Raw genomic sequence first — 6,000 nt, forward strand, 5'->3', positions numbered from 1 at the left:
GTTTGGTGAAATAATAATAAAGACTGTGATATTGAAATAGGCACAGCAAAGAAAAGTGATAAGATCCATTAGTAATGTCTGCCATGAAGTTACTGGTTGCAGGCAACAACATGGAGAATGTTCTTATTATGGAGTCATTATTTCCTCTCTACCCTTCTAGCTCTAAAGCTCTGCAAGTGTTTTACTTTTTGACGATACCATTTAATTCATCTCAATTTACAGAAGACATGTATTAAGCTAATACCTAGTGAAATGGTGACATTGCTTCATTCCATGCCTTTCTGCCCCTCTCTATCACACAAAGCTATCAAGAAGTTCACAACGAATCACTTTTGAAAGGACAGCCTTTCAAATGGTTTGGTATAGTCTCGATTCTGCCTTTTTATCATTGGAATTTAGCTCAGGCTTTTAAAGACACTTTACCTTACCATCAGAATATTATTTCAATAACTCATTTCCTGGAGATGTTTGAAACATGGTTAATTATTGTGGGAATTTAAATACAGTGTCAAAGTAAATGATAGCAGGATTCTCTGGTCAGGCTCAAGGTTACAGGCAACCACATTACCCAACTATAGAGAAACATAATCATTCCTTTTCCCACAGATAACGAAGGTCTTCCTGTCATCCTACAGGAATCCCATTCCCTTCTCCTAGAGTGTAACCAGACACTTGGCCACAAAGAATAACACTCTTCTGCTTGGCTTGGCCTCAGGGTAATCAGTCAAGGCTAGGCAAGGCCAACAACCCCCAATGCTACAGTAACCACAGAAACCACACAGAACTTGGGTGGAACACGTGGTCTAGACAGTCATCATTTTCAACACAGGGAGATGAAGTCACACAGACTTTTCTCTCCTGAAAATAAAATGTTGAAATACAGCATTAGAAGCAAATGTTCTCCCAGAGGAGAAATGTTACCTTGAGAAGACAAGAGTCCATTCTAGATCCCCGGGTAAGAAAAAGCAAGCCTAATGGGACAGATTGCTGAAACGTATGACAAACCAGAATGTCCCAGTCTCACAGAAGGTAAAGGCAATGGGAAACTACAGGGGGAAAGATATTGTCATCTGAAAAAAATTTTTCCCAAAAGAAATACTGAATCACCCTAGTCCTGGAAGAGTGGGGACCCCCAGAGTTAGAGAAATAATAAACATTGAAATAAAAAGCATTGAAAAAAAAACTCCTGTCTGCAAGCATAATAGAGTATCATTAATAGTGTTAGGGATTGGTGCTTGCCCATGGGATGGGTCTCAAATTGGACCAGATATTGGTTGGTCATTCCCTCAGTCTCTGCTTTATCCCCCATGCCTGCAATTCTTGTAGACAGGATAAATTTGGAGTTGAAAGATTTGTGGGTAGGTTGGTGCCTCTATTGCTACACTGGGGTTCCTGTCTGGCTACAGGAGGTAGTCTCTTCAGGGTCCATATCCCCAATGCAGTGAGTCACAGCTAAGGTCACCACCATCGATTCTTGGGTGCTTCTCTTATCACAGGCCTCTATCTCATCCTGGAAATGCCCCCACCTCCTCACCCACATCAGTTTCAGGTTTCCATTCATTTTTATGGCCATCTAGTCATCTCTCCTGTCCTTTCTCACACTTGATCCTGAATCCCCCATCCCCCTCCCCATAAGCCCTCCCTCCTAGTTCCCTCCCTCTATTTGCCTCTTACAACTATTTTATCCCCCTTTTTAAGTGAGATTCAAGCTTCCTCACTTGGGCCTTCCTTCTTATTTAGTTCCTTGGGTCTGGGGAGTGTAACATGGTACCTGTATTTTAAGGCTAAGATCCACTATAAGTGAGTACATGCCATGCATGTCCTTTTGGGACTGGGCTACCTCACTCAGGATGATCCTCTCAGGTTCCATACATTTGCCTGTAAAATTCATGATGTCTTTGTTTTTTTAATAGCTGAATACTATTCCATTGTGTAGATGTAACACACATTCTTTAATCATTCTTTTTTTTAAATTTTTTTTATTAGGTATTTTCCTCATTTACATTTTCAATGCTATCCCAAAGGTCCCCCATCTTTAATCATTCTTAAGTTGAGGCTCCACCCAGCAGCCAACTCAGACAGATACAGATACCCACAGCCAAATAGTGAACTGAGTTTGAGGATTCTTATAGAAAAACAGGAGAAGGAATTACAGGCCCCAAAGGAACTAGGTACCCCACAGGAAGACTAACAGAGAGAATTAACATGGACCCTTGGGGCTCTCAGAGACTGAACCAACAACAAAAGAACATACAGGGGTGGGACGTAGGCCTCCTTACTTATATATAGCAGATGTGCAACTTGGCCCTCATGTGAGTCCCAAACAACTGGAACAGGGACTATCCCAAAACTGCTGCCTGTATGTGGGATATGTTCTACTAGCTGGGCTGCCTTGTCTAGCCTCAGTGGGAGATGATGCACCTAGCCTCACAGAGACTTAAAGTGCCAGGGCAGGGGAGATACCTATGGAGCCCACACATGGGAGGGGGAGAGGGAAAGGATGTGGGAGGGTTGACCAAGAAGAGAGCAGTGAGCAGGATGTAAAGTGATTAAGTAAAATAAAAAATTAAATTAAATTTAAAAAAGAAAAATAACTCAGCAAAGAAAGAAAATGTCGGCTTTAAAGTGGCTGCTTTTTTTTTTTTTTTTTTTCTGGTGACTGAACAGTAATCTTCAAAGTAGAATGGCAAGAGCCTCTTCCCCATAGACTTTAAAGCTTCAGCTGTGGAAAGGCTATTCATGGCTCAGCAGCTCCCCTGACTTATTCTCTCACCTTGCGGCAACTCAGTAACCTTGCTTTCTACCTCAGCTTCCCAGTCAGCCAAGTGGGACATGCGACTTACAGTCTGCTTCATTTGCTAAGATGTCACGAAGATTAATTAACAACATTAATACACTAAAATGTTCTTCGGGATGGCCAAAGAGAAAGTGTGATTGCGATCATCATTGCTGTGGATTACTAAGTAGAATATTGCCAGGACTGTTCAAAATGAGGTGGTAGTGGGGGACTGTATCTGAGAACAGAAAAACAAGCCAACGGGTAATTTTTGCCTGGTTTCCCATGGCCCCAGCTCAGAAGCATGTCTTCAGTATTCTTGCCCAGGGACTTAAAATTTCCACAGTCATGATGTGTTGAAAGTGGGTTGGTGTTGAAATTAACAATCTGATCTGTTCCACTGTCTCTCTGCTACTCGCTGGTTCTGGGGTCTGGTTCAGATCTGTGGAGCTGCCCCATGCTCAGCTTCTTCATCTATGGATTAAGCAAGCTGATGCCTCTGTCTCCAGGACCCACGCTGCTCCTAAAATCCTGCCTATTTCTGAAAACTGATCTGACTGCACAAAACCAAACGCATAGAAAATATGCCATAGAGTTGGGGAGAGGATTTATTTGGTAAAGTCCTTCTACACGAGCATGGAGGCCTGTGTTCCAAATTTCTAGAACAGATTGACACAGCAGTGTGCATCTGTAATCATGGGCTTAGTGCAGTGAGATTGGAGGTAGAGGCAGGGAAATCTCCAGAGACTTAATGGCCAGCTAGCCCAACATATGCACCACAACAGCAAACAACAAAGAGATCCTCTGCTTCCAAGATGGTGGGATGCAAGGACCAAGACACAAGGATGACCTCTGACCTCCACAAGCATGCTATGCCATGCACATGCATACACACATGTGCACACATCATACACACACATACAAATAACAAACAAGCAAATACCCTTTTAAAAGTAAGATATGCCTTAGGAGAGTCCACATTGCAACTTACTTCATAAGGCAATCTACCAACACAAGTGCACCTAAGACAATTGTCTTTGACTCTAAACAGTTATCAGAAAAGATGATGTCTCTGTATAACTGAGCACTTTGATGCCCCAGGATGTACCTGGAGTGCTGATGAATCTATAAGAAATCAGAAAAACAACAAATAAAACTATCACTCTTTCCTGACATGAGACTTCTCTATAGAGAATGGAAGGAAAATTTGAAATACTCCTAAATTCAATGCATCTTATAATGGTGGGTGTTAAAAGAAGTAGAAATTTTTCTAGTTCAATTCCTCATTTTATAAAATAGAAACCTAAGTTTAACTGTGACCCTGGAGCATCTTCCTTCCCAACACATAGACACCAGGTATTTCTACAGGACATCATCACCTATGTACAAGACTGGTTGCTATATGCTCTGGCTACTGGTCTCCTGACTTGTTCCTCATACTCATACCTTCTGCTACAAACTTACTGCTGGCCTGGATCCAAACCACAGCACTGCAAGTTTGAACTGGAATGTCAATCTTATAATCTTCCTTCCTTGAACTTTTTGTCTGACCCCCTAATCAATAAATTCTCCTCTCAGAATAACCTTCTATAAAGATCCATGAGTGCCTCCTCTGCTCAACTGTCCACTGATGACCATTGTGTACAGAAGAGTGACAGCCAGCAGTACCTGCTGATTTTAACTATAGTGTAAGAGTTAACACAAAAACTCTCTTACCCAAGAGGGTGACACTGTGCACTCTCATCCCTGGTGTTCCAGTTCTGGAAAAGAATTGACAAAAATGATAAATGCACAACTTCCCCTGGTTTGCTGTTCATCTTAAAAGGAAATCCAATTACAGTTTGCAATTGCATTTTGGTGAAACATAATGAGCTCTCTTTGGAGTTGCCTTATTCAGATCAAATTACTTGGTGGTAATTTAAAGTACATTGCATTTCCCAGATACCTCTCAAGGCACCCACAGTGTTTGAGTATCTGTGTAAGTACTACACAAACACTGCCAGCCGAGTCTACATGAGCTCACAACCAAAAAACCAGTCTGTGGTTATCCACAGACAAGTCACTCTTCATGTCCCTCACGCCAAGAAGGTAAAGGTCACAAAACCCCTTGAAAGTAAGTCATTTCTCAGGAAAATAATAATGAAGGAAAAGTTTCTTCTGAGCACAGCACCACAGAGAGGTCTGAGCACTTCTGTATGGATGATCAATATTATCAGTCAATAAAATTTCCCAGTCAATCACTCTTGTATATTGACATAAATGACACAGGGCCATATGTGACTAGCAAAATTGACATACTCTGAAACATCGACCAAAACTCTCACGGATGACATTTTCATTTTGTAAAAAATGACAGAGACAGAATAATATGTGCTCCAAAGTTAGACCTGCAAGTGAGGAGGAGAACTAAGGTTTGGGGATAGTATAATGTACCCCAATTTCTCTAAAAAGAATTCTGCACAAAATATCAATAGGTCTGAAAATTTGCTCTTCACTAATGCCAACAAGTCAGAAAGGTCATCTAGGAGTACGCAAAGTGCAGCCTAACCTGATTTTTCTGTTTTATTGAGCCAGGAGTCTCACAAAGGTGGGGTTTTTCTCTTTCATGCAATGAGATCAATGACCTTCAAGATCCATGTTCTTGACATCTGTACCTTCATTGATGACAGTATGTGTCAGTGGACTTTATCAACACTTTATTTATCTCTGATGATTCATCTGCAAGTTGTAGGCAATAGCCTAGGTTTGAAAGGTTTTTGGACAATAACATTAACTTCTGCTCAGCTGCTGGAGTCACACATATATCATATCTGATATGTAATTACCAAACAATGCTTTAACATTTTCAGTCATATGGAGAATCACTGTTGAATGGTGAACTATGCTTCAGGCAGAAGGTCCATTTGATTTCCACAATAAATGTGTGCTGTCTTCTCTCTGTGTTAAAGAAAGCAAACAAGAAGTTAACAGTATGAAAACATAGCAGCCTCAATTTTATTAAGGTTTATTCCTAGAAACGAGGAAGTAGATTGCCTTTGAGAGAATGCAAAATAAGAACTGTGGGTCAGAACACATGTACATACAAAGCCTTGGTGGCGATAGGCTAGTTTCCAAGGCAACGACAGGACTCTGAAGGAACCTATTTTACTGTAATCATAGTTTAACATTATATCGGTCTAAGAATTAGGGAGGAAGAAAGAGGGGAAATTAGAGAATTTCAAAAA

At 41.0% G+C, this 6,000-nt stretch overlaps 1 long non-coding RNA gene across 1 annotated transcript in view; it reads right to left on the minus strand.

Annotated features, from left to right (window-relative positions):
- The window catches only part of Gm41323, a 205,853-nt gene extending 200,146 nt beyond the window's left edge, over nucleotides 1–5,707 (minus strand). The window contains exons 1-2 of the long non-coding RNA XR_875338.2: nucleotides 5,602–5,707; nucleotides 4,493–4,536 (exon numbers count right to left, since the gene is read on the minus strand). This is a non-coding gene — a long non-coding RNA (predicted gene, 41323). The remainder of the gene's footprint in view (nucleotides 1–4,492; nucleotides 4,537–5,601) is intronic.
- Between the last annotated feature and the right edge of the window lie 293 nt (nucleotides 5,708–6,000).

This window comes from Mus musculus, chromosome 15 (genome assembly GCF_000001635.26).
Source record: "Mus musculus strain C57BL/6J chromosome 15, GRCm38.p6 C57BL/6J".
Lineage (NCBI taxonomy): Eukaryota > Metazoa > Chordata > Mammalia > Rodentia > Muridae > Mus > Mus musculus.